The sequence below is a fragment of the Amblyomma americanum genome, chromosome 10, assembly GCF_052857255.1.
Source record: "Amblyomma americanum isolate KBUSLIRL-KWMA chromosome 10, ASM5285725v1, whole genome shotgun sequence".
Classification (NCBI taxonomy): domain Eukaryota; kingdom Metazoa; phylum Arthropoda; class Arachnida; order Ixodida; family Ixodidae; genus Amblyomma; species Amblyomma americanum.
Window position 1 is genome coordinate 104,802,445 of NC_135506.1, and position 19,809 is coordinate 104,822,253.

Consider the following 19,809-nt stretch of genomic DNA (forward strand, 5'->3'; position numbering starts at 1 on the left):
GTCGAAGAGAGGGTGGATAATAACTGCATCCAGATGTCCGCCCTTTTGTAGCGATAGCTACGTTACGGTAGCATTTCGAGCCTTCAGCGTAACGGTGCCGCCACGCTGTGGCTGCGCCGCCATGCTGTCACGTGGTTGGTCGCATGGTGCGGAGCTGCTGCTGTTGCCGGTGGCGTGGCGCGTCGGCGTAACCGAGCTGGCACAGCTGTGCGCATGCGCCGTGTCAAGTGCGACGAAGATCAAGAAGGAACTCCCAGTGAAACAGAGCGGCGAAAAATTGACTTTTAAATTCGACTGAGGAAGTTCCACTCGGCCAGCTGTAGCTATCGTGCCACTCAAGGTTTAACCAGAGCTAAGCCACCGCCAATTTTTCTATGGTCACATGCACCGGGAATTATGCACGAATAATGCTCAGTTAAGCCAGAAAGACTGCTGAGTCATTGGTATCAGTGGGCATCTACAGTTCTGAGGCGAAGTCGAAAGTGGAAAGTAGTTAACAGCTCACTTGAAGTGTTCAGCCAGAAGTGCTGTCCAGGAATCGCTCATGACTGGAACGGCCAAGAGTGTGTAACTCCGCTTTACGGTCCTGCTTTTATCGTCAAATATTTCAGACAGCCTCTGAAAAACGAAACAGAAGACAGAAATCAAGAAAAGTTCAGATGATCTCCTTAATGAGCTCGTTATTTAGGTGCCTTAGTATACCTGCCTAGAGATGAAATTTTGTTTCAACAGAACCCACATTACTGTGTCAAAGAGACGCGTTAATTAGGCTAAAGAGTCAGTAAGGTCCTAAGGTCTATTCACGATTTGAAGGTTTATCCGTCTATGAACAGCCGAAAAACGTTACTTTCCTTTAATAAAACACAGCGTATTCACTCTTCTCAAAGCACCATGCTATCCTGGGCTACAAATCTGCTGTGAAAAATTCGCGCCAAGTGCCATAACGGTACACACAGAGGCAGTAACAATTTATAACACTTGAAAACGAACATTTATTGCGTTTAGATAAGAGACACGAAAGCTACTAGTACGAATACGAGATTTTATACTAGGTGATTCCTAGTGCAACGAACTAAAACACGCACCATCCGGGTGGCAGCAAACATCGGCAAAATTAATCACCACGAAATGAGAACACGGCGCGGACTATATGCAAAGGCGACGATAGAAACCTAAAAAATTTTAGTCGCTAATGTCGTATGCCGGTGAGGCACGACCAAAGAGCCCACGGCGCTTCACACGACTCACCCAAACATTCCTTCGCAGTACGCATTAGCCAAGATGCGAGCGCTCTATGACTGTGGCGTCACCCTGACTAAATGACTAAGGGCTTTCTGTCCATCCGCAGCAGGTGATAATGGCAAGGGCTGCACTACGTGGTCAGCTCAGTCTTTTTCTCTTCACTTAATCAGTCCCATTCTCGATATTCGTCGACTAGAGTGCCCGAGGATAGACTGGAGGATAGCCGTTTTCAAGAACGTCGCTTACATACGAAAGGGAACGCCCGGATGGATACCAGGTGTTAGCAGACGTGTTGTCTTCAGTGCCCGCGTAGGAATGAAGCACAATCCCAAGAACTGGAAACTTGCAGGTCGGCAGACACGTCGTGTTTGGGCTTCATTAGCTGCAGGATTCAGAAGAAAACAATTCAATAGGACGTCCTGAGTGGGCTCAACGAATCATCACCAATGACTCAGAGATGCGACGCAGTTCTTTGGAGCTTCCATTAGTTACTGTACCAGGCGCTTGAACAAAAGCTCCTCGCGTTCGTGTTCTGCAGTGGGTAAAATTTTGTCCCGATTGCGTTAAAGAAGGCTGTTGTCCTAGCATGGTGGATAAGCTATGTCGTTTCAAGGTAGTACCATTAACGCCTCACCAAGCATCATTTCTAGGAGGAGTTGGCAGCAACGCTCTGCTGATCTTTGCTCCAGCCTTCACAGACAGTGACACACATTTTTAAGAATCGCCTCTGGTGTCTCAGTTCAAGTGCAAGTCAAAAGAAGCCGGATCACGGTAGTAAAGCGGGAGCAGAAGAACCTACAACCCAGCTGTGTCAAATTTCTCTTCTTAGATGAATGTCAGAACGTGCTCCTTGATGGCTTCTCTCGAGGCTGTGGGAGGGCGACCACTCCAAGGTTGATCTTCGCAGCCCCTCTGGTCGTCTTTAATAAGCGTGTCTTATTTTTAAACGCTGCTCCTGCTATTCATGGCGCGCCATAGACACGCTGAAGGAATTCATATATTACCGTGGCTGAACACCTATCATTGACGATAAATTCTGTGACCGCACTTTGGTGAAACGGCGAGTCGTGAACTGCCATTTTTTTAATGTACTTGTGGATGGCGTAAACAGTTCACGATAATTAGCAGACTGTGATTGTATAAAAGATGGCACTACTACTTTCAAAGATACGTGACTACTTGGAGTAGGTGCTGGCTTCCGGCTTTCTTCAGGGGTGTGCGATCGTGGGAAGCTCCGTAAACCTGGCTGCGTCCCTATAGGGCCAAATCCAGTTTTGAATGCCCTCGCAGCCTGTTAGAGGTTGTTCCTCGACCAAGACGCACATTCCCTTTCACAATTGTGACACTGTAACTCCAGTTCTCATAAAAAATAACACAAGTGAACTTTACCACACAAATCTAATTTTTTGGACAGTGGAACGAATTCCACCGCCGTCAACGCCACTGTTCAACGTAAGAGCCTTTTCCAAAGTGTTTAACCTCAGAAAGACCGGCAGGTACGCGGTGGCACAGAGGATCGAACACAGTACCTTTCGAATGTGATGCGGACGTCCTCCAAGGCGACTGCTTTAGTTGAAGTACGACGCGTGCCTAACAGTTTCCTCCGGCATAGGCCAAGGCCAGGCATCTTCCCGAAAGCGAGTCCAACTCAAGGCTTGTCCATTAAACCAGCGTTCTTCAAATAGGCCGTGACGCAACCCCCATAGCACGCACCACTGCCAGGCGCGGCTGCGTCCTTCACCTCGAATGCCCTCTTCGTGCCACGCATGATCGAGGCGCGTTAAAAACAAGAATGCTGGGATGTTTTCTTTAGAAGTGAGACATCAATCATAGTTTGCTTGTACGAAGAAGTTGTACGCAATTAAGTTGGTTGTGAAACTATTTCCAGCGGATATAGAGGAGCGACACGAAGTCGCCCCCCGCTTAAACGGCGGCCGCTATCCCTTGGGCAGCGGCGGCGTCTTCAGCCAGCTGGAGGAGCTTGATCTGTATCCCCGGGTCGGGGCTGAGCAATAGAGCCTCCCAATGAGCCGAGTCGGTAATGAAGTGAATCGCGGGTAGGGACTGCGGGCAGTAACAGATCATATGATTTAGATCGGCTTTCGCATCACAATTTTTGCATTTGTTTGAGTAGAGTCCTTCCGAATAGAAGCTACACAATTGGGGATTTGGATAGGTGTTAGTTTGAAGTTTACGCCAGGCTTTGGCCTGTTGCTTGGAGAGCGTTTTATCTGCTGGGGGGAATCTGAGTCTTGCAAGCCTGTAGTGCTGCAGGATTTCTCTGTAAGAAAACAACCTGTCCTTGCCAGAGTATAGGGCGGGTGGGCTGCACGACCCAGCTCGGCGGGACAGTTCTCGAGCTAGGTTATGAGCCGCCTCATTACCAGCAAGGGAAGCATGAGCAGGCGTCCAGATTAGGCGAATGCGCCGCGTGGGCTGATACTTTAGCAGAATCCATGCTGCTTGTGGGGAGATTCTTCCAAACGTGTAGTTACGTATAGCCAAGTTTGAGTCGATGACAATGGTTTCTGCCGAGGATCCCACAATGGCTAGAGCGATGGCTGTTTCTTCTCCAACATGTGTGTGCTGAGTGCGTATAGTGCCCCCAGTTATGAGTGTACCACGTTCCGTGGTGACCACAGCTACCATCTTGTCAGCCGAAGAATCTGCCGCATCTACATATACCACAGAGGTATCATTAATAAAGCGCTTGCCTAATGATTTGGCTCTCTCTGTACGACGTTCAGCGTGAAAATCTGGGTGCATGTTCCGAGGTAGTGGAGGAATGACCAGAAGCTGGCGTATATGTTTGGGAAGGTCAGTTGTGGGTCCGCCTTGTCGTTCGTATGTTATGCCTAGTGTGGACAGAATGTGTCTGCCAGTTGGTGTGGCCGATAGTCGTTCGTACTGCGAGACGGTTACCGCTTCAATAATCTCGCTTAGGGTGTTATGAGGACCGAGACCTAACACTTTCTCAGTCGCTGTGTGCATGGGTAGCCCAACTGCCTGTTTGACGCATTTTCTGATTCTGGCCTCCACTTTTTCTTTTTCAGCTGACTTGAGATGTAGGTAAGGGCATACGTAAGCTATGCGGCTTATCACAAAGGCTTGTACTAAACGGAGAGTATTGCTTTCCTTCAAGCCCGAGTGGCGGTTACTAATGCGGCGAATGAGTCGCATAATTTGCTGCGAGGTTCCCTGAAGCTTCCGAATTACGTCACCATTGAAGCCGTGTTCTTGTAGAATTAGGCCCAAGATTTTAATTTTCGGCACTCGAGGAATGGGGACCCCGCGAATACTGAGTTCGATGGCCGGTGGGGTTTGCGCAAGGGATCTGATGTTGCGGAATATGAGAAATTCAGATTTGGCTGGAGAGCACCGCAGCTCCCTAGGGTCTACATAGTTCCCCACGATATCTATTGCATGCTGTAGTCTCTCCTCGATTTCGGCATCATTGCCCTCGGCGGTCCACAAGGTGATATCGTCAGCATAGAGGCTGTGGTGGAGTTGCGGAACCTGCGCTAATTGGTGTGGAAGTTTCAACATTGCAACGTTGAAGAGCAATGGTGATAGGACCGATCCCTGCGGGGTGCCCTTGTTGCCGAGGGGGAAGTCATGCGAGTGGAGACCTCCTACTTGAAAATGCGCCTTTCTACCTGAGAGAAAGTCGCGGATATAGTTGAAGGTGCGGGCTCCCACACCGAGTTCATGCAGGTTCTCCAAGATCGCACCATGTCTGACATTGTCAAAGGCCTTTTCCAGGTCAGGTCCAAGAATTGTTACGTCTCGCATACGACGCGCGGTATAGCCGGCGCGGATGCAACGGACGCCGCGGCTTCGTTCTTCGCTGCCGCAACGCCTCCCGCCAAGCGCGTCCAGGCAGGTTTCAGTGCCACGTGTCGTCGTGCGTGCGTGTGTGTGTGTGTGTGCATGTTGGCGCCCACGCTTGTCAAAGCGCGGCAGCCGGGGAGAGGAGCTCCCCAACTGGGAGGCGAGGAGGTCTGACCGGCGCCGGCCTGGCGGACGCGCCCGTCACGTCTGGACATGTTCAAGCGACGCCGTATCGGACGCCTCTTCCCAAGCCGTTCCTTCTTGCCCTCGACTCCGTGGGTATAAAAAACCAGCTGCCCCGGACGCCGGAGAGGGGACGAGGTTGCCGCGCGCCCCTGCGCGCGCGTTCTTCCTTCTTCCTCTGAAACCCTACCTATCCTTCTCTCTATCTGCACGCCGGCAGTGGTGGTGGTGTTTTAACACCAGTCACAGGCCCGTGCATTTTCCTTTCCTCTTCCCTTTTCATCCATCCACTACTACTACTACTACGCCGGAGAGACTTCGATTCCTTCCTTCGAGTAACGTGGTCGCCCTGACCGGCTGCTCTTTTGAGATGCCAGAATAAACAAGTTGTTCTGTTGCCAGTCGACTCATCCTTTGCCGGGACCTTCGGATGTTTCCAGCTTTGCCCCAGGCCGCCAGGCCAACGCTACCCTTGGGGCTTGCAACCCAAATGCAACAACTGGTTGCCAGCGGTGAGATCCCGACAACGGAGGCCAGCAGCGAAGATATGCGGTCAACTGTATGCTGAGCAGCACAACGACCATCCGGGAGCAGTGCAACGAGCCCTGTGTGATGACTGGTTGCCTGCAGCGGAACGACTGCGCTGAATTCGTGGCTGCGAGGTTTGGTGAGTGCGGGACTTTCTTCTTCTGAGTTTTGCCAGGCTTTTGTTAGTGTCAGAAACAGAGCTGGTAATTGTGGTTGTCGTTGCTGCCGGGTTAGTTTGCGGCAAGACAATAGTAGGCAGTAGAGAAAGCAGCATTCGGAGCAGCCATGGATTTGAAGTCGTTGCGCAAACCGAAATTGCTGGAGCTTGCAAGAGAGTTGGGTCTTGATGTCTCAGACAAACTCAGAAAACCAGAACTGCTAAGGGCGATTCTTGAGTTGGAGGCTGAGGATGACGAGCTGTCGGAATGCCTTGAGACCATTGAGGAGAGGGAACAAAAAGAAAAAGACGAGCGCGAACGTTAAGAACAAAAAGAGAAAGAGGAGCGCGAACGTAAAGAACAAAAAGAGGAGCGCGAACGTAAAGAGCAAAAAGAGAAAGAAGAGCGCGCTTTGGAAATGAAGCGTCTCGAGGTAGAGATGGAACGCGCTCGTAATGGAAGTCAGGCACACGGTGCAGGAGAACGAGTATCGTTCAAAATGACTGACCTGATGCGGCCGTTTAAGCTTGGAGAGGACATTGGTTTGTTCCTGGTTAACTTTGAGCGAACGTGCGAGAAGCAGGGGTTCTCTCGGGAAACGTGGCCACAGCGCTTGCTCACTTTGTTACCCGGCGAGGCGGCCGACGTAGTCGCTCGCTTGAAGAGAGAGGAGGCAGAGGATTTCGACAAAGTGAAATCGAGTCTGCTAAAAAAGTACAGGCTGTCAGCGGAGGCGTTCCGTCGGAAGTTTCGGGAAAATGAAAAAGGCAGAAATGAGTCATATACAGAGTTTGCCTACAGGCTTATGTCAAACATGCAGGAGTGGCTCAAAGAAGAGAAAGCGTTTGGTGACCACGAGAAAATTCTGCAGTGTTTCGGGCTGGAACAGTTTTATAGTCGGTTACCTGAGAACGTGCGGTACTGGGTCTTGGATAGGCCAGACGTTAGTACAGTGGCTAAAGCCGCCGAGCTAGCCGAGGAGTTTGTGACGCGTCGGGCTCGCGGAGCTAAGGACGGTCAAAAGGGTGAATTTGGCTCCAAGTCTGAGAGGCCGAAGTTCACACCCATGAGAGCAAGGGGGGACACGCGTAGTGCGGATGCGAGTGAAAGCAGTCCGACCGAACGTAAGGAGACGGCGGCAGCCGAAGCCGAACGCAGAAAGCGGTTCGAGGCGAGGCAAGCGCGCGTGTGTTATACGTGCCAGAAGCCGGGTCACTTTTCGGCGCAGTGTCCAGAAACAAAAACAAAAGTCGTGTTTTTTTCATTATGCAGCACTGACGAGAACATGAAGCTTCTCGAGCCTTACATGCGAGACTTCCTCGTGAACGGGAAAGAGTGCCGAGTGCTTCGTGATTCCGCAGCTACAATGGATGTAGTTCACCCCTCTTACGTAGAACCCGATATGTTCACGGGCGAGTGCGCATGGATCAAGCAAGCCGTGGAAGCTCACAGCGTGTGTCTGCCCGTAGCAAAAGTGCTCATTGAAGGACCTTTCGGAGCAATTGAGACGGAGGCAGCAGTGCGGAAATCCAGTCAGATCAGGGCACAGTGTTTACCAGCGCTTTGACGACAGCCTTTCTCGAAAGGTGTGGGGTAAAGCTGTTACACAGCTCAGTGTACCACCCACAGTCGAATTCCGTTGAGAAGCTCCACTCCGTCATGAAGCGCGTGTTGAGAGCATTGTGTTTTGAGCAACAAAGTGATTGGGAGCTGTGTCTGCCTGGGGTGATGTTTGCATTAAGGACCGCGCCGCATGCGGCTACGGGGTTTTCGCCAGCTGAGCTGGTGTACGGTCGCTCGCTGCGGTCTCCGCTTCGCATGCTTCGAGACTCGTGGGAAGGCAGGGGCGACGACCCAGTCGTGGTCGAGTACGTGCTTAGTCTCCTCGAACGCTTAAGAAGGGCACAGGAGTTGTCAGGTGAAGCAATGGCAAAGGCCCAGCAGAGGGCCAAGGTTTATTATGATCGGACAGCCAGGGCCCGTCGTTTTGAGGTGGGCGATGAGGTGATGATATTGCGCACATCGCTAAAAAACAAACTCGACGTGCAGTGGGAGGGCCCAGCACGGATTGTTCAAAAACTGTCGGATGTTAACTACGTGGTGAGTCTGCCAGGAAAACGGAAAGCACAGCAAGTTTACCACTGTAATCTGCTCAAACCCTATAGACAACGGGAAGCAGTGGTGTGTATGATGGTAAACGTTCCCGAAGAGCTTCCGGTCGAGCTTCCGGGACTAGGCTCAGTGACGAACAGGGAAGACACTGATCAGGTCATTAGTGACTTAATCATTAAAGCACCGCTGTCAGCTGAGCAGAGAACCGAACTACACCAACTCTTACAAGAGTTTCAAGGTCAGTTCTCTGAGAGGCCTGGTAGGACTTCTGTCCTTACTCATGATATAGAACTTACCTCGCCAGAGCCAGTACGATCCAAGGCGTACCGGGTGTCACCCCGCCAGCGCGATATTATGGAGGCTGAGGTAAAGAAAATGCTACAGCTCGGTGTTATTGAGGCGGGTGAGAGTGATTATACCTCCCCCTTGATTTTAGTTGAGGTACCGGGCAAGGAACCTCGTCCTTGCGTCGACTACCGCAGGCTTAATTCCATCACTAAGGATCAAATTTATCCGATCCCTAACATCGAGGAGCGCCTTGAGAAAGTTAGTAGCGCTCAGTTTATTTCCACCCTAGATCTTGTCAGGGGTTATTGGCAGGTTCCACTTACAGAAGAGGCTAGTAGGTATGCGGCGTTCATTTCACCAATGGGAACATTCCGTCCTAAAGTTTTGAGTTTTGGTTTGAAGAACGCGCCATACTGCTTTTCAAGCCTCATGGACAAAGTGTTGCGGGGACAGGAAGAATTCGCTTTACCGTATTTAGACGACGTAGCGATATTCTCTGCATCCTGGTCTGAGCATATGGCACACTTGCGGGCAGTGCTAACCCGCCTGCGCGAAGCGGGCTTGACAATCAAGGCTCCCAAGTGCCAATTAGCACAGGCCGAGGTTGTCTACCTCGGCCACGTGATTGGACAGGGTCGTCGCCGCCCCTCTGAAATAAAGGTGGCCGCTGTGCGAGACTTCCCGCAACCGCGCACGAAGACCGATATTCGGTCGTTCTTAGGTGTCGCCGGCTACTATCAGAGGTACATCCCCAGGTACTCCGATATCGCGGCTCCCCTGACGGATGCTCTAAGAAAAACAGAGCCCCAAACAGTCGTCTGGAGCGAGACAAAGGAAAGAGCTTTTAGCGCCCTAAAGAGCGCCCTAACAAGCCAGCCTGTGCTACGATCGCCAGACTACACAAAAGGGTTCGTTGTTCAGTGCGATGCTAGTGAGCGAGGCATGGGCGTTGTACTGTGCCAAAGGGACAATGGAGAAGTGGAACACCCCGTCCTGTATGCTAGTCGTAAGCTGACCTGTCGTGAGCAGGCGTACAGCGCCACCGAGAAAGAGTGTGCGTGTCTCGTGTGGGCCGTTCAGAAATTGTCATGCTACCTAGCCGGCTCGAGGTTTATCATTGAGACGGATCACTGCCCTCTCCAATGGCTGCAGACCATCTCTCCCAAAAATGGCCGCCTCCTGCGCTGGAGCCTCGCTTTGCAACAATATTCCTTTGAGGTGCGTTACAAAAAGGGGAGTCTCAACGGTAACGCCGATGGCTTAAGTCGAAGCCCCTAACGTAGGAATCCGCCTCAAAGTTGTTTGTTACTGATGTTTTCTTCCTGAGGCAGGATTTTTAACAAATTGCTTTTGTTTAGTGTTTCAAAGTGATTATGTGCTTTCTAGTGCAATTTTCCAATTTGTGGACGCGTTCTGAGTGCTGCTTGACTACTGTAAGGAACTAGGCAGTAGTATAAAAGGGGAAAGAGCCTGGCAGAGCTTAGTGAGGGTTGTCTCGTGCTTGCTGACTGAGCGGTTGCGTTTCGGCGTAGTTCTAACGCTTGCTGGGAACGAGCACAAAAATGGCAACTCTCCTGAAGTGACTTCGCAGTGCCCTGTGTGATCCTGAACCTGAGAACGAGGCCTTCTCTGTGCGCTGCGCTCAAGCAACGTCGAGGGACGATCGGTTTCGATTACGAGCATCATCGAGCGACATCCCTCTGGACAGCGGATGCAGTCCCCTGACCATCGGGATCTCCTTCTCCCGGCGGGGCGGTCTGTTACGTCTCGCATACGACGCGCGGTATAGCCGGCGCGGATGCAACGGACGCCGCGGCTTCGTTCTTCGCTGCCGCAACGCCTCCCGCCAAGCGCGTCCAGGCAGGTTTCAGTGCCACGTGTCGTCGTGCGTGCGTGTGTGTGTGTGTGTGCATGTTGGCGCCCACGCTTGTCAAAGCGCGGCAGCCGGGGAGAGGAGCTCCCCAACTGGGAGGCGAGGAGGTCTGACCGGCGCCGGCCTGGCGGACGCGCCCGTCACGTCTGCACATGTTCAAGCGTCGCCGTATCGGACGCCTCTTCCCAAGCCGTTCCTTCTTGCCCTCGACTCCGTGGGTATAAAAAACCAGCTGCCCCGGACGCCGGAGAGACTTCGATTCCTTCCTTCGAGTAACGTGGTCGCCCTGACCGGCTGCTCTTTTGAGATGCCAGAATAAACAAGTTGTTCTGTTGCCAGTCGACTCATCCTTTGCCGGGACCTTCGGATGTTTCCAGCTTTGCCCCAGGCCGCCAGGCCAACGCTACCCTTGGGGCTTGCAACCCAAATGCAACAGAATTATTCTGGTGCCCCGCGTTTTTGCCTCAATAATCTGATGTTTGAGCTGAAGCATTACATCCTGCGTAGAAAGTTTTGGTCGAAATCCAATCATAGTTGGAGGGTACAGCTCGTTCTCCTCCATAAACCGGTTGAGGCGGGTATGAACTACGTGCTCCATGAGCTTACCTACACAAGACGTGAGCGAAATCGGCCTGAGGTTCTCAAGGCTGAGTGCCTTCCCTGGCTTTGGGTTGAGAATGATCTCTGCCGTTTTCCATATTTGTGGGATGGAGCCCTCCGACCAGCATTTCTGCATATACCCAGTTAGTAATTGTAGCGACACTTCATCCAGGTTGCGGAGGATCTTGTTCGATACTGCATCTGGGCCAGTGGCGGATTTGCAGTTTAGCCTGGCAATCTCTGCCCTAACCTCATCCACAGTAATGGGGGAGTCGAGCTGCGTGTTTTTCGGACCAGCATAATCTGGGAAGGCTTGGATAGGAGCATTGCCAATATATCTATCTTTAGGTTCAAGGAAAAGGTCCTCTGGTGGGCCTGCATACTCATGCACAAGCTTCTGCAGGTTCTGCCTCTGGGTGGTTCTGCTACCTGTAGGGTCAAGTAGATGACGGAGCAAGTGCCAAGTCCTAGAGACTCCCATATTGCGATCCATTTGGTTGCATATGTCATCCCAGTTTTGTTGAGTAAGTTTGGCTGCATGATCCTCGATCTCCTTGTTTAGCCTAGCTATTCTTCTGCGCAGATTGCGGTTCCACCGCTGTCGTTTGTGTCGGTTCTCGAGTCCTCTCTTTGCCTCCCATAGGTGAAGAAGCCGGCTGTCCGCAATCTCCAGGTGGTCAGCCTGGTCTAACGTATGGGTGACTGCTTTGGCATCTTGACAAAGATCCTGTGCCCAGATATCTATGTCTAGTATTTCGGGGGTATCAGCTTCTCGAGCGGCTCTTTTAGCGCTGAACGTGTCCCAATCGACAAGGGTGGGGGCTCGAGCGCTACGACGTTTGGGGCCAGTTGAGGTCACTATTTCCAATATGTAGTGATCGCTGCCGAAATTTTGTTGAGTGTTTATTCATGTTGGAGTGCCCGAATTTTTAGCAAAAGTCAGATCGGGAGACGTATCCCTGGAAATACTGTTACCGCAGCGGGTGGGGACTAGTGGATCTGTAAGAAGAGTCAACCCACACTGTTGTGCGGTGAGCCACAGTTTTCTACCTTTAATGTCCTCCTGTGCGTAACCCCAAGCCGAGTGTTGGGCATTAAAGTCTCCCGTGAAAATGACGGGGTGATTGCCTGCGAGCTTCAGGGTCGCCTGAAAAAGCGGGCCGAAGATTGCTTTCCGTAACTTTGGGCTGCTATAGACATTCAGCACAAACAGACTGTGGTCGGGTTTCCTAGGCGGAATTAATTCGACTAGCACGTGTGTGACATTTGTGACTGGGGTATCGTGCTGTACTACCGTAATTTTTCGTTGGACAAGAGTCGTGACTCCAAGCGTTCCACCCCCCGATGAAAAGGATTGATACCCAGCTAGCTTGCTATTAGTTTGTGTCTCTTGTAGTGCGATTAAGTCCGGTCCGTCCCTATTGTTGAGGAATTGTTGGAGTACAGCTCGTTTGCGGCTAAATCCTCGGCAGTTCCACTGCCAGATGGTGCAATTGGGTTGTGGCGCCATGTTGTTGCTAGTCGAATACCGCTTCAGAAGAAGCGGGTTTGCGAATTTTGTGAGGAAGGAGCCTGTTCTCTGCTTCCTGCTGCCTAAGTTAATTAATTCCTGCCGGTGTCTGCATAATTCTTCCATGATGGAAGTCATTGTAATCTGCACTTGAATGAGGGTGCTGTTAGTCTGCGTTTGCGCTTCTTCAATTTTGTGAATGGTGTCGGCTAGTGTTTGGCCTTCGGACAGGGAATCGCCTGCTTTTCGCTTAGGCGGGGGTGCCCGCGTTGATTCAGCATGCATGTCCGCTCCGGCGGAGGTTGAGGGGGTAGGGTTATTGGCGCCATTGGTCGTAGGCGGTGACCCAGCCTGCATTTGTTGCTGTTTTAGAGCGGCATTTTCTTTCTTTAGGTCCTCGACCTCACGAAGTAATTTCCCTACCACCACTTTCAAGTCTGCTAGCTCAGACGGGTTGGAGTTAGATTTCTGGGAGGCTTTATCTGCCCAGCCTACCTTTTGCGTGCCGATGGCGTCCTGGTTCAAACCGGGGTTCCGTGGCTGGTGTGAAGGAGTCCTGGATTTGGAGGCCGACCGGCCTCTCGGTTCCAGTCGTGGAAAGGAGCTGGATCAATTTGTTCGTCCCCTGCTTTTGGAGCGGCTGCGTCGCTCTTTAGACTGCGGCGACTCTTGGCTATGCTGGGTCAGATGTTGGCGTTCCTGTTCCCAGCGGCGTTTGCTGACAATGTATGGAGTGCGGTAGATTTCGCGGCATTTGTTGCTGCCCAGTTCATGGCCCTTACCGCACAAGGCACACTCAGGCTCGCAGCTATGTGTCTCAGGAGGATTGGCCACGCCGCATCCGCGGCAGCGAGCGTTTTTCGGGTCCGGGCAAACGTCTCTGCGATGTCCGAGTTGTCCGCACAAAGAACACACTTCGTATTTTTTTTTTGTAGAGGCAGCAGTGAATCATGCCACCACCGAAGCTGGTCCAACGGGGAACTCGCTCACCGTTGAAGAGAATGAGGACCGTCTGCGACTGCGCACCCATGCGCCGGACTCCACATATTGGAGGATTCCTTGAATGCTGAAGGTTCGCAAGGATGTCAGCGTCCGATAGATGCTTCGGAACGCCTTGGATCACTCCTTTACCACTGCCATCCGGCGTGGCGACATACGAGGTGATGGCGATCTTGTTCTCGCCGTAGATGAGCTCCTTGATGTTTAAGTAGCGTTCCACTCGTACCGCGGAATGGGTGGCCACCAGTATGGTGTGTTGCTTGAAGTTGAGTAGCCTGCAATCTTCAGATGATTCTGCCAAGGTGAGGCCCGCGGCGTCCCGGATGAGTTGAAAGATGCCGAGTTGGCCACAGCTCTCGAGTATACGGAGGCCGCCCGATGGCCGGAATATCACCTTGGTTAGGCCCTTGGGTAGGCGAGGTAGGTTCGACGCCACGGATTGTCGAGCAAGTCGTCGGCCAAGCTTTTTCGCAGAGGAGTCGGCATAGTGCCGCATGCTGCCCTGTCCCTGGGCGCGATCGGTTCCATTGTGTGCCGCGGGGTTATTCCTTTGGCGTTCGTGACCGGAGCGTTTCGATTCACCGACGGTGAACCAACCATATTGGTGCAAAACTTCTTCGGGGCTAATGTCAGTCCCCTCCACGGTGACTTTCATGTCCTATGTTGGAGGAAGATCCCACTCAGATAATGCGGCACAGCCCCGTCAGAGCGGGGTCGCTAGGCCTGGCGTGGGCCTAGCGGGCCGTGCGTACCGGCGAGAGCCAAAACGCAGAAAAGTCCGCAGAAACAGGCAAAAAGGGACTTGCCGATGCGTCCGACGGCGTTATCCGAGCTTCGAAGACGAAATCCAGGTGGTGGTGGTAGTGGTTTTATTAAAAATAATAGTAAAAAGGAAGGAAGAGATTTTTGCTAGCCCCGGCATCTGCCATCGATACTGAAGCACCTGAGCTGGGGCAGCGGAAATAAAGGATAGCAGGCAGAATGAAGAAATGAAATGAATGAGGTGAGGGGACAGGAAGAAAGGATAGGGGGAGAAGTAATATGTACAAACTATTTACACAATAAGAAATGTGTTCAGGTTGTGCGCGTGATTAGTTCATTTTAGAGGAATTAAATCACACACGCGCACAGCACTGTGTTGGTTACAACTGGAGTGGGGCGTCCAGTTATTAATCGTTCAAGGTAAAACTCGCGGAGCGTTCGGTCACTGCGTGTAACTACCTGACGGAGAACAGACGGGACGTCCAGCCCGTGTGTTCGAGGAATGCACAGAGGCTCACCAAAGTTCGCTCACGAGTGCGCGCACTTCCCTGCGGCCACAATAGCGTCTTGATGGAGTCTAGTAGTATGCCCTGCGCCCCACAGGCCGCGAGCACACCGCGACGAGCATCGGCGAACGCGGCACAGTGAAGGAGAAGGCACTCCAGCGCCTCCACCGCACCGCACCCGTCACACACACCACCCGCCACGACTCCGCGACGCACCCGCCGCCCCCCGGGCCACACGCAGCCAATGCGCGCGCGGAGGACCACTGCACGCTACGACCGTGCAAGTGCGCGACAGCCGGCGACACCGCCGACGCGCCCGCCTCCCGCGATGCGTGGGTCGAGGGAGGTGAGCGCACCGAGAGTGCCACCGGCCGCCGCGCAACGACCCTCCATGCGCGCACCGGCCGCGCGCGGCCCGGGGAACGACGGGCGCGCCACGGAACCGCGACGAGTGACCCTTCTTGTGGCTATGTGGGGGGGAATGTGCTCGATTTCTGCCACCCATATCGCGGGGGCACAGCTTGGAGCGGGGATGGGGAAAGGGGATGTGGGGAGGGGGATGTCCGCTCGCAACGCGCGCTGGTGGTCCGGGTGTCCAGGAAGGCAGGTCCCAGCAGCAGCAGTAGCCACAACTGGGGAGGGTGAACGGCACGCACTGGGAGTGGCGCGTGCACGTCGGGGGCTTGCAGGAGGCAGGCAGCTCATTTCCCCGGTCCGGCCGAAAGGCTGGGCGGAGGTGGGCGATGACTACAGCTCAGCCGGGTTGGCTGCAGGAGGCCACCATGTGGCAGCCGATGAGGACCGCGGGGTAAACTGCTACAGGGTAGCAGCGCGGCGGGGTGCGCTAAGGAAAACCGCCGTTTCCGGCGGCACGCAGGAGCTGTGGTTACAGCTGGGGCGCCAGCGGGCTGGCGCACAAGGGACCGGCGGCCGTGTACAGGATCTCGGGATGCGGGCCTGGTCGTACCGCCGGGGGGCTGCTTCAGGACAGCAGCAGGGGGATACCGCCATGGGAGACGGCGCGTCGGGGCCCCGCACTCCCGTTCAGGGCACCACGGCAGGTGTCGAGGTGGTGAACAAGCTGCCGCCAAAGTCATCAGCTGCGCCGACTGCTGGGGGTTTCCAGGAAATATGGGCCGTGTTCTGGATCACGGGATGCGAGCCAGGCTTATAGCCGAGTGGCTAATCCCGTAGATTGTAGGAATTCCAGCAGCAGTCGGAAGGCCTCAGTCTGGCTGCGCTTTGGGTGCAGCAGGTCTTGGTCCGAGTAGGAGGGCAGCCCTAGGTTGCGGTACCCTGCAGTCATGTCACGCCGGGCGGCCTCTAGGTTCGGGCAGGCACAGAGGAGGTGGCCCAGAGTCTCGTCTGCCCCACAGAAGGAGCAGGCCGGGGACTGGGCTCTGCCATGTCGGTGTAGCCGGGCCTGTGTCCATGAGCAGCCCGTTCGTAGTCGCAGGATTAGGGCCCGTTCCCTCCGTGGCAGGCAGTCGGGTACCCGCATGAAGCGGACTCCTGAGGCCACGCGGGGATCGGGGTGGAGGGCCCGTACGGCCTGCCGAAGAGCAGGACGGGCGAAGTCCAGCTGCGTTACTTTTGAGGACACCGGGGAGCCATTGGTGTGGGCGGCTCCGGCCAGCTGATCCGCAGCCTCGTTCCCAGTGATGCCAACGTGTGAAGGCAGCCACTGGAGGGAGACCGGACGGCCAGCATCCTGGATGGCCATAAGTCGGGCCTTAAGGTTGGCCACCGTGTGCTGTCTGGGCTGGTGCTGGCGCAGCAGCTGGAGGGCTGCTCTCGAGTCGGTTAGGATGACTGCGGGCTGCTGTCCAGGTAGCAGGAGAAGCAGGTCTGCTGCCAGGTGGAGGCCCGCCAGTTCAGCCGCCGTGGAGTTGGCTGGGAACCGCAGGTGGCACGACAGTGCTGCACCTAAGGCCGGTGCTACGCAGGCCGCAGCGGCTTGGCCTGTTGCTGGAAGTACCGAGCCGTCGGTGTAGACCTGGAGATGTCCTCCCAGGGACTCCTGCAGCAGGGTGGCAGCAGTCTGCTGCAGGGCAGCAACAGGTGTACGGCGCCTACTGCAGCTCCGGATGTCCACCGAGATGGGAAGCGGCGGCCTAGTTGGTGGGGGCGGGAATGGTGCCTGGTTGACAGGGGGGCCGAAGAGCCTGTGGAAAGTGCTATACAGGAACCCCATGCGGGAGTCCGGTGCTCGGCGGAGCCGAGACAGGAGGGCCCTTCCGTCTGGAGCATGGTATAGGCGGTTCACATGGCGCAGACCCATCTGCAGGAGCAGGAGGGACAGCGGCCAGGACCCTGCTTCCGCGTGAGTGGCAGCGATGGGGGAGATACGCGGGAGGCCCAGGCATTGCCGCAGGACGGAGCGGTGTCCAAGCTCTAGAGTCCGAAGGCGGGCGGGTGGCAGGGTCACCAGCGGGAGGGCATATGTCACTAGAGACGTGGCCGCTGCGTGGTAGAGGCGGAGGGCCCAGGAAGGAGAGCAGCCCTTGTCCCTGGCCTGGAGGCGCTGGACCGCCTGGCCGGTTCGTCGTAGACGAGGCAGGAGGGCCCCCACCGCAGGAAGCCAGGTGAGGCGTCGGTCGATCAGGAGGCCGAGGTACATCACCTGGTTCCGCCACGTGAGCCCCTCCGCACCTAGCCGCAGGGTGGTGATGTGCGCCCGACGCCCTCTGGGGTGGTACAGCAGGGCCTCCGTCTTTGCCGGGGACACTGTGAGGCCGATGGACGATAGGTAGGCCTGTGCAGCATCCAGGGCCCTCTGGAGAGATGTACGCATAGATCGGATCCTCCTGGGTGTGCCCCTCACCCACAGGGCCACGTCGTCTGCATACACAGAGCACCTCACCCGGTGGGAGGACTTGGATTTGAGGGAGGCTGGTAGTCCTGCCATGGCCAGGTTGAATAGGAATGGGCTCAGCACTGAGCCCTGTGGCACTCCTGCGGCGACGGGCCGTGGGGAGCTTAGTTGTCCGCCGACTCGAACCCGGAAGGTGCGGCCCTGGAGGAAGGCTTGGATAAACGCCAGTAGAGGGCCAGTGAGTCCCAGGCGGCTCAGGGCCTCATGGATCACACTGTGTGGGAGCGTGTCAAAGGCAGCCTTGACATCCAGCAGGACCAGCATGACGGCGTCCCCATCGTGCCGGGCATCCTCCAGGGTGGAAACCAGGTCGGCAATTGAATCCGCAGTGCACCTGCCCCGTCGGAAGCCCGTTAGCTGCTCTGGCAGGAAGTTGGTGACCCGGGCAATCCAGGTGAGGCGGAACAGGGCGATGGCCTCCATGGTCTTGCAGGCTGCGGAGGTCAGGGAGACTGGCCTGTAGGAGGACGGCAGGCGGCTCGGTTTCCGTGGCTTGAGGACTGGCACGACCACGGCCGTCAGCCAGTCCTCGGGGAGAGTGGCCGAGCCCCAGATGGCGTTGAAGGCCTCAAGGAGACGGGTTCTCTCTGGGGTGTCGAGGTTACGGAGCATTTGATGACTTATGCCGTCTGCCCCCGGGGCCGTCCGCTTTCGTGGGCGGTCCAGGACTGCCTGTAGCTCATGCGCCATGATTGTGGCATAGCACTGTGCCACGACATGGGCCAGTACGCCAGGGGGGGCTGCCGGGGTTCTGGAGGTGGGCAGGGCTGGAGGGGGGCTGGAGACCGGTCCGCCAGGAGGATTGAACTGATCAGCCATCAGCTCAGCCAGGTCCTCGATGCTGATGGCCCTTGTGATGGCAATGGCCAGGATGGGACGCCTGGGGATCTGTGGATGGACCAGAGCCTTCAGGAGGCGCCAGGCTTTGCCCGAGTGGCTGCTTCTCTGTATGCTGGAGCATACCCCGGTCCAGCTCTGGCGGTGCCGGCGTCTGGCGTGTCGACGGCAGGCAGCGTCGATGCGCCGGTAGGCCGTCCAGTCCGCAGGCAGGGAGGTGTTCAAGGCAATGCGCTCCTGACGCCTGCGGTTTGCCCTGATGTTCAGGAGGCGGAGGTCCGGGACAGGGGAACTGGCCGGGACCCTGACCAAAGTGGTAGCCTCGCGGGCGCAGGTAGCTACGTGGTCCAGGAAGCTCTGGCCCGGAGGGATCTCCTTGCTGCGGACGCGGAACTCTGGCCAGGAGATCACCGCGTACGTCCGATCCTCCTGGGGCCGCCTGGAGGTTGGGGTGAGGAACAGGGGGGAAGTGGTCTGAACCCCAGGTGTCAGCTGGCTTCCGGCACTCGTACCGAATCCTTGGCGTTGTGAATGCCAGGTCCAGGGTTGATGAGTGTCGGAGGGTGACGAAGGTGGGGGAAGGGGGCTTCAGAAGACCAAGGCCCGCCCTCAGCGTGGTCTCCATCAGAATACGGCCCACGCGGCTGGTGGTGCGGCAGCCCCACTCCCTGCTGTGGGCGTTGAAATCCCCACACACCAGTGCTCTGGGGCCGATACGAGAAAGCACTGGGGTCAGCAAGGGTGTGGCCCAGCTCACCCCTGGAGGGATGTAGATGGACACCACCGTGGTGTCTGTGGCGCCCATCCGCACGGTGACTGCACAGGCCTCCAGGGGGCCTGAGACGGCATCGGACAGGTCCATGACAACGTGCGGCAGGCCGGCCCGAACATAAACAGCACTCCGCGGGCCCTGTTGCTGGTGACCAGGGTCAAGGCAGGGGGAGCTGGGGCAGCCTGGCGAGGTGCAGCGAGTAACTCCTGCATAGCCGAGGTACCCCGGCAGGCGCAGAGAGGATGGCTCCACGTTGGTCTCCTGGAGGGCCAGCACGTCGAAGGGGAGGCGGCCATCCTCAATGAGGCAGGCCAGTTCCGCATGCCTGGCCCGCAGGGACCTCACGTTCCACTGCAGGATGTGAGGCAGTGAGGCAATCTTGGTCCGCCTAGCCATGGCTAACGAGTGGAAGGTCCTGCGCAGCCAGAGCGGCCATGCAGAGTCTCCTCGCCTCCGAGTTGGCGGGGAGTTGGAGGAGGAGTGTTTGTACCGCCGCGCGAAGGGCTGCAGTCACGTCTGGAGCAGGAGGTGGAGTGCTGGTTGGGGCTCGGCCGGACCGGACGACCTCCGCGTAACTGTGGCCAGGGCTGTTAGAGGCTGGAGGGGCACCACCATGGGGCCGCTTGGCTGGGAGGGCTCTCATCCTTCGCAGCACGGACCGTCGGTCATCAGGGTTGGCGGTCTGCCGGAGGGCTGCTGTCACGCGGCTCTGCTGCCGCCTGGCTGGGCAGTT